The following is a 6404-nucleotide window of genomic DNA, read 5'->3' as shown; positions in this document are numbered from 1 at the left end:
CTGTGCATCGCCGGATGTAACCCGAAAAGAAAAGTGACCCTTTGCCCTTCCCCTCCTTTTGGCTTTCTAGGAACCCGAGAGATAGTACAAGGAGGTAAAGTGATTGATGGCCTTGCATGCAGCTGACCCCGGATTGATCCTGGGCACAGCACATGTTCCCCCCAACACCGCCAGGAGTGATCTCTGAGCACCGAGTTAGCAATAGCCCCTAAGTGTCGCTGAATGGGTGCAAAAATTAGTTAATTTCAAAGCCTGCATATGACCGATTTTAGAAGTGAATTTTTAGTCAGATCTAAAGCCTCCCCAACCACCTGGTCCTCCCCACAAATGCATCAAACCAAAATGCCACCCTCTATGTCCTCTGGAGCAGCCCCTGATATCAGCTGGCCAACACAATGCTATTGAACCCAACTTCTCTGAAATTACAGATCATACTGCAGCTGAAATAGAAGCCTTTCAGATCTTAGGCCTTGAAGAAAGGGAGAGAGAGAGCTCAAAGGGTTAGTGCTAATGCTTTGCTAATGAGATCCTGTGCTCCAGCCCCTGCACTGTATAGATCCCTGGACACCACCAGGAGTGGCGCTGTGGCCACCAGCACATCGCTGGTGGGCCTGATCCCTTTGTCTCCTGAGCAGTACGGTCCCCCATTCTCTCTCTCTCTCTCTCTCTCTCTCTCTCTCTCTCTCTCTCTCTCTCTCTCTCTCTCTCTCTCTCTCTCTCACACACACACACACACACACACACACACACACACCAAACATTTTGGACCCCGCTCAGTGAATTATGAGAAGCTATATTGTTTTATTTGTTTTGATTTGGGGGTCCCACCCTGCAATGCTCTCGAGAACAAGGGTTCTTGCCACTGAACCACATCCTCAGCTAAGTATTACTCTGAACTTATTGCCTGTAGAGTCATGCTGAATACTTTCGGCCTGATAGAAACCATTAAGAAGGTCAGAGTTCTTCTAATCCAAATATTAGTCATGCTCTCCCATGCCTGCTGATACGAAAAGCACAGACATAATTGTGATTTATCACTGTGTGTCCTCAGCTTGGAAACAGCCAACAGTCTCATCAAATGTATTTTCAGGAATATTTTCTTTTTTTAAAGCAAAATGATTGTTTTAGGGATCTTTCTTTCTTTCTTTCCGTTTTTGCTTTTGGGCCACACCTACCCGTGCTCAGGGCTTACTCTTGGCTCTGCACTCAGGAATCACTTCTGGAGGGGATTGGGGGACCATATGTGTTGTCAGGGATTGAACTTGGATCATATGCTTGCAAGCAAGCGCCTGATCCACCATACTATCTCTCTGGCCCCATGAAGCAAAATAGTTTTATATAAAAAAAATTTACTGGGGCCGGAGCGATAGCACAGCGGGTAGGGCATTTGCCTTGCACGCGGCCGACCCGGGTTCGATCCCCGGCATCCCATATGGTCCCCCAAGCACTGCCAGGAGCAATTCCTGAGTGCAAAGCCAGGACTAACCCTTGAGCATCGCTGGGTGTGACCCAAAAAGAAAAAAAAAATAAAATAAATAAAAAATAAAAAAATTTACTGACGGGGTTGCCTTGCATGTGACCAACCAGGATTTGATCCCCAGCACCTTGAGTAATTCCTGAGTATAGCGCCAGAAGTAAGCCCTGGGCACCTTTGGTTGTGCCCCCTGCAGCCCCTCCCCAAAAGAAATTTACTGAGAGAAATGTGAGGGGAGAGAAAGAGAGATTCATGTTCAAGAGAGAAAACAGGCTTTTCCAAAGGGGAAAATAAAATCCCTTTATTTTGTTTTTGATGCACTCCCAGAGTTATTCAGGACTTATTCCTGATGCTGGTAGTGCTTAGAGTACAAAACGGTGTCAAGGATTGAAGCCAAGTCGGCCATACGCAAGGTAAGCGCCTTGCAAACTGTATTATTTCTTTGGTCCTTCAGGAATTTATTCCAAGACACAGACTAAGAATAGGAAAAGCATTGATGCTAAAGGGTTGAGGAGATTGCTCAAAGGTCTCGAGAGAATGCAGAAGACTTGAGCTCTGGATCACCTCCAGGTGTACCGCAAAACATAAGCCCCAAATTTTTGTAATGAAAAATTTTTGTTCTAGGGAACTACATGGCTCCAGTCCATAAACCGGAGTGATAGCACAGCGGGTAGAATGTTTGCCTTGCACGCAGCTGACTTGGGTTTGATTTTTCTGTCCCTCTCGAAGAGGCCGGCAAGCCACCAAGAATATTCTGTCCGCACAGTAGAGCCTGGCAATCGACCTGTGGCGTATTCAATATATCAAAAACAATGTAATCAAAGTAAAGTGAAAGTAAAATGAAATTTACCAGTTACACATGCGGGGTGGGTGGCTGGGGAGGTGGGGGAAAGGGGGAGGTATATCGTGATACTTGGTGGTGGAATATGTGCACTGGTGAAGGGATGGGTGTTTGAGCATTGTATAACTGAGACTTTAACCTGAAAGCTTTGTAACTTTCCACATGGTGAATCAATAAAAGAATTATATATATTTATATATATATGTATATATCAAAAACAGTAACAAGTCTCACAATGGAGACATTACTGGTGCCCACTTGAGCAAATCAATGAACAACGGATGATAGTGCTACAGTGCAGTGCAGGGAAGTACATATCACATCACATTATGGTACCAAAAATTTTAAGAAAACAACAATTTGATAAATAACACTGATAGCTGTATCATGACTCACTTTGAAACCATTAAAAATGTTTGTGTTGGGGCCGGAGTGATAGCACAGCGGGTAGGGCGTTTGCCTTGCACGCGGCTGACCCGGGTTCGATCCCCGGCATCCCATATGGTCCCCCAAGCACCGCCAGGAGTAGTTCCTGAGTGCAAAGCCAGGAGTAACCCCTGAGCATCGCTGGGTGTGACCCAAAAAGCAAAAAAAAAAAAAATGTTTGTGTTCAGGGGGCTGGAGCAATAGCACAGTGGGCAGGGCGTTTGCCTTGCATGCGGCCGACCCTGGTTCGATTCCCAGCATCCCATGTGGTCCCCTGAGCACCACCAGGGGTAATTCCTGAGTGCAGAGCCAGTAACCCCTGTGTATTGCCAGGTGTGACCCAAAAAGAAAAAAAAAGTTTGTGTTCAGCAGTCAAAGTGAAAATACAGCAGGGAGGGCATTTGCCTTGTATGTAGCCAACCGGGTTCAATTCCCGGCACCCCATATGGTCCCTGGAGACCCACCAGGAATGATCCCTGAGTGCAGAGCCAGGAGCAAGCCCTGAATACTGCTAAGGTGTGGCCTAAAAAGCAAACAACAAACAAACAAAAAACAGATGAAAACAAGAAACCCAAAACTGTTTGTGTTCAGTATCTGGTTCTGAGCCCTTTTCCCCCAGAAGGGAGAAAATTCAGAACCCATGCTGGTGGAAATACAGATAACAGCAACCTTTCTAGACAAAGAACAACTCAGAGGATGTACCAAAGTTTCTTTAACCAATGGTACATCTACACAATGGGATACTATGCAGCTATTAGAAAATATGAAGTCATGAAATTTGTATATAAGTGGATCAACATGGAAAGTATCATGCTAAGTGAAATGAGTCAGAAAGAGAGAGACAGACATAGAAAAATCACACTCATCTGTGGAATATAAAATAACAGAGTGGCAGACTAACACCCAAAAGTAGTAGGGATAAGGACCAGGAAGTTGCCCCACAGCTTGGAAACTGGCCTCACATGCTGGGGAAAAAGGCAGCTCAGATAGAGAAGAGAACATCTAGTAGAGGATGTTGGGAGGACCCATTCGGGTTGGAAGATGCGAACTGAAAGTAGACTGTAGACCGTACATGAAGGCCACTCAATACCTCTATTGTAAACTACAACACCCAAAAGGAGAGGGAACAAAAGGCAGGGTGGGGTGGTGGGGGATGGGGTTGGGGTGGTGAGAGGGATACTGGGATCATTGGTGGAGGTGAATGGGCACTGGTGGAGGTATGGGTAAACGATCACTGTATGAGTGAAATGCAAACACAAAAGTTCATAAGTTTGTAACTATACATCACAGTGATTCTCTAATAAAAAAAAATTTAAAAAAGAACAACTCAGAGGAAACACACTTCAATAGACATATTCTTTGCCCTACATAGCCAAAGGAAATAACCAGAATGTTGATAATAAGATAACCCCCGAGAATATTCATCAGAGTGCAGTTTGCAATAGAGATGCTCTGAAAGATGATGCGGGCCGAATATAGACTAGAGACTAAACACAATGGCCACTCAAAAGGGAATACCCTGCCATAGTGGCAGTGTGGGGTGGGGGGAGACGGGACTGGGGAGGGGGGGAGGGATGTTGGGTTTACTGGTAGTGGAGAATGGGCACTGGTGAAGGGATGGGTTATCAAACTTTGTAAGGGAGAAACATGAGCACAAAAATGTATAAATCTGTAACTGTAAAAAAAATAAATTAAATAAAATAAAAAAAATAGAGATGCTCTGAAATAAATTCAAATTCCAACTAGAGAAGCAGTTAGGATACATCTGGGCAATGAAACCCTAAGTCATCATTATGGAAATTGGGAGAGAAAGAACAAAGAATTACTTTCCTCTCTTAACTTCCATAATTTTTTTAATATCCAAAATATTACTATTATTTAAATCCAAGAAAAAATATGTGGTTTTTTTGGGTGCTAGGGATCAAACCCGGGTCCTCACACAAACAAGGCTCGTGCTCTACCACCGAGCCACATTTCTGTTTAACATCTAGTTTATTTCTACAGGTTCCCCCATCTTGTGGTCTTGATGGAACCTCTTCCTCTAAACGTAAGTCCACGTCAGTCCATATTCTCCAAGGAGATAACCATATGCCGGACTATCTCTTCACATGCCCTCTCTAAGCTGACAACTCCCAGAGGTATCTCTCAGCACAGACTTGGGTGACTCAAATAAGGTTTAAGTTTGTCAAAAAGTGAATACTTGCGATTCTCCAGGTTTTCCCTCCCATCTTTACCCAGGTTTGTGGCACAATGCGCCTCTATGACCAAGTCCAAGTCATCAACCTTTCGTTGCCTGGCCACAATCTAGGGTAGACACAAGATCATAAAATAAATAAGAACCGGGGCTGGAGTAATAGTACAGTGGGGAAAGCACTTACTTGCCTTACACAGTGTTCACCCGAGTTTGGTCCCAGCATCCCATATGGTCTCCCCAGCCTGCCAGGAGTGAGTACAGTGAGGAGTAACCCCTGAGCACCACTGGGTGTGCCCCCGCACTAAAAAAATAATAATAAGTAAAACATGATACAGCATATAAGTGATATAAACAAGAGGAAGCTCCAAATGGCCAGTAAACATAGGGAAAGGTGCAGAAATTCTTCTAGTTTAACGCAAACTAGGAAATGGAAGGCGATACCAAACTTATCACATTTGCAAGTTCCAGGGATTTCTCCCTGCCTTTTTCTTGGTTTTTGAGCTGCACCCAGAAGTGCTCAGGGCTTTAATCCTGACTGTCTGCTCAGGGATCCCTCCTGGAGGGTTTGGGGAACCACAGATGGTGTGATGGTGCTGGGGATCGAACCTGGATTGGTGACATGCAAGGTAAGTGCCTTACCCACTGTCCTATCACTCCAGCCCCAAAATTCAGGGTTTTCATGCCAGAGAATGAGAAACAGAAACTATCCTACATTGTTGGACAACTATTTGTCCATCATGAATAAAGTTGGATACTACCTACCCAAGATTCAGCTAAACCCCCACCCAGATTCTCTTACCCTTGCCCCAGGACATTCGTATGTGGGTATTTTTTGCAACAATGCAATAGCAAAATTCAAAATGACCTAATACCAATTAATATAGAGAATAATGTGTTATATATTTTTTTGTTTTAGGGGTACACCTGGCGATGCTCAGGGGTTACTCCTGGCTTTGAATTCAGGGATCACTCAGGTGGGCTCAGGGAACTATATAGGATGTCAGGGATCAAACCCGGGCCAACTGCATGTAAAACAAGGCACCCTACATGCAGTACTGTTGCTCTGGCCCCTATTGTGTTGTATTTATGAAATAATAGAAGAGATCAATTAGAAGCAGCCACATTTTATCATGCACATTGAAAACAACACAGTAACAATCTTTCCTTCCAGAAGGCAGTACAAGTATGACCAGTGTTTATGGCATGACGTCATGCCCACTCCCTTAGCCTGCTGAGTGCTCTCATTCGATCCTCATAACAAACTTACAAGCTACATGCTGCAGTTATCCCTTTTTATAGCTAAGAACACAAAGGCAGGGCCAGAGAGATAATAAAGAGGTTCAGGCAACTTACTCTGGTTTGATTCCTGGGACTGAATATGGTCCCCAGAACACCACCAAGAGCAATTAAGCACCACCAGGATTGATCCCTAAGCACCAAGTCAGAAGTAGTCTCTGAGCACAGAGACA

This window comes from Sorex araneus, chromosome 4 (assembly GCF_027595985.1).
Source record: "Sorex araneus isolate mSorAra2 chromosome 4, mSorAra2.pri, whole genome shotgun sequence".
In the NCBI taxonomy this organism is placed as follows: Eukaryota; Metazoa; Chordata; class Mammalia; order Eulipotyphla; family Soricidae; genus Sorex; species Sorex araneus.
This window is presented reverse-complemented; position numbering follows the sequence as displayed.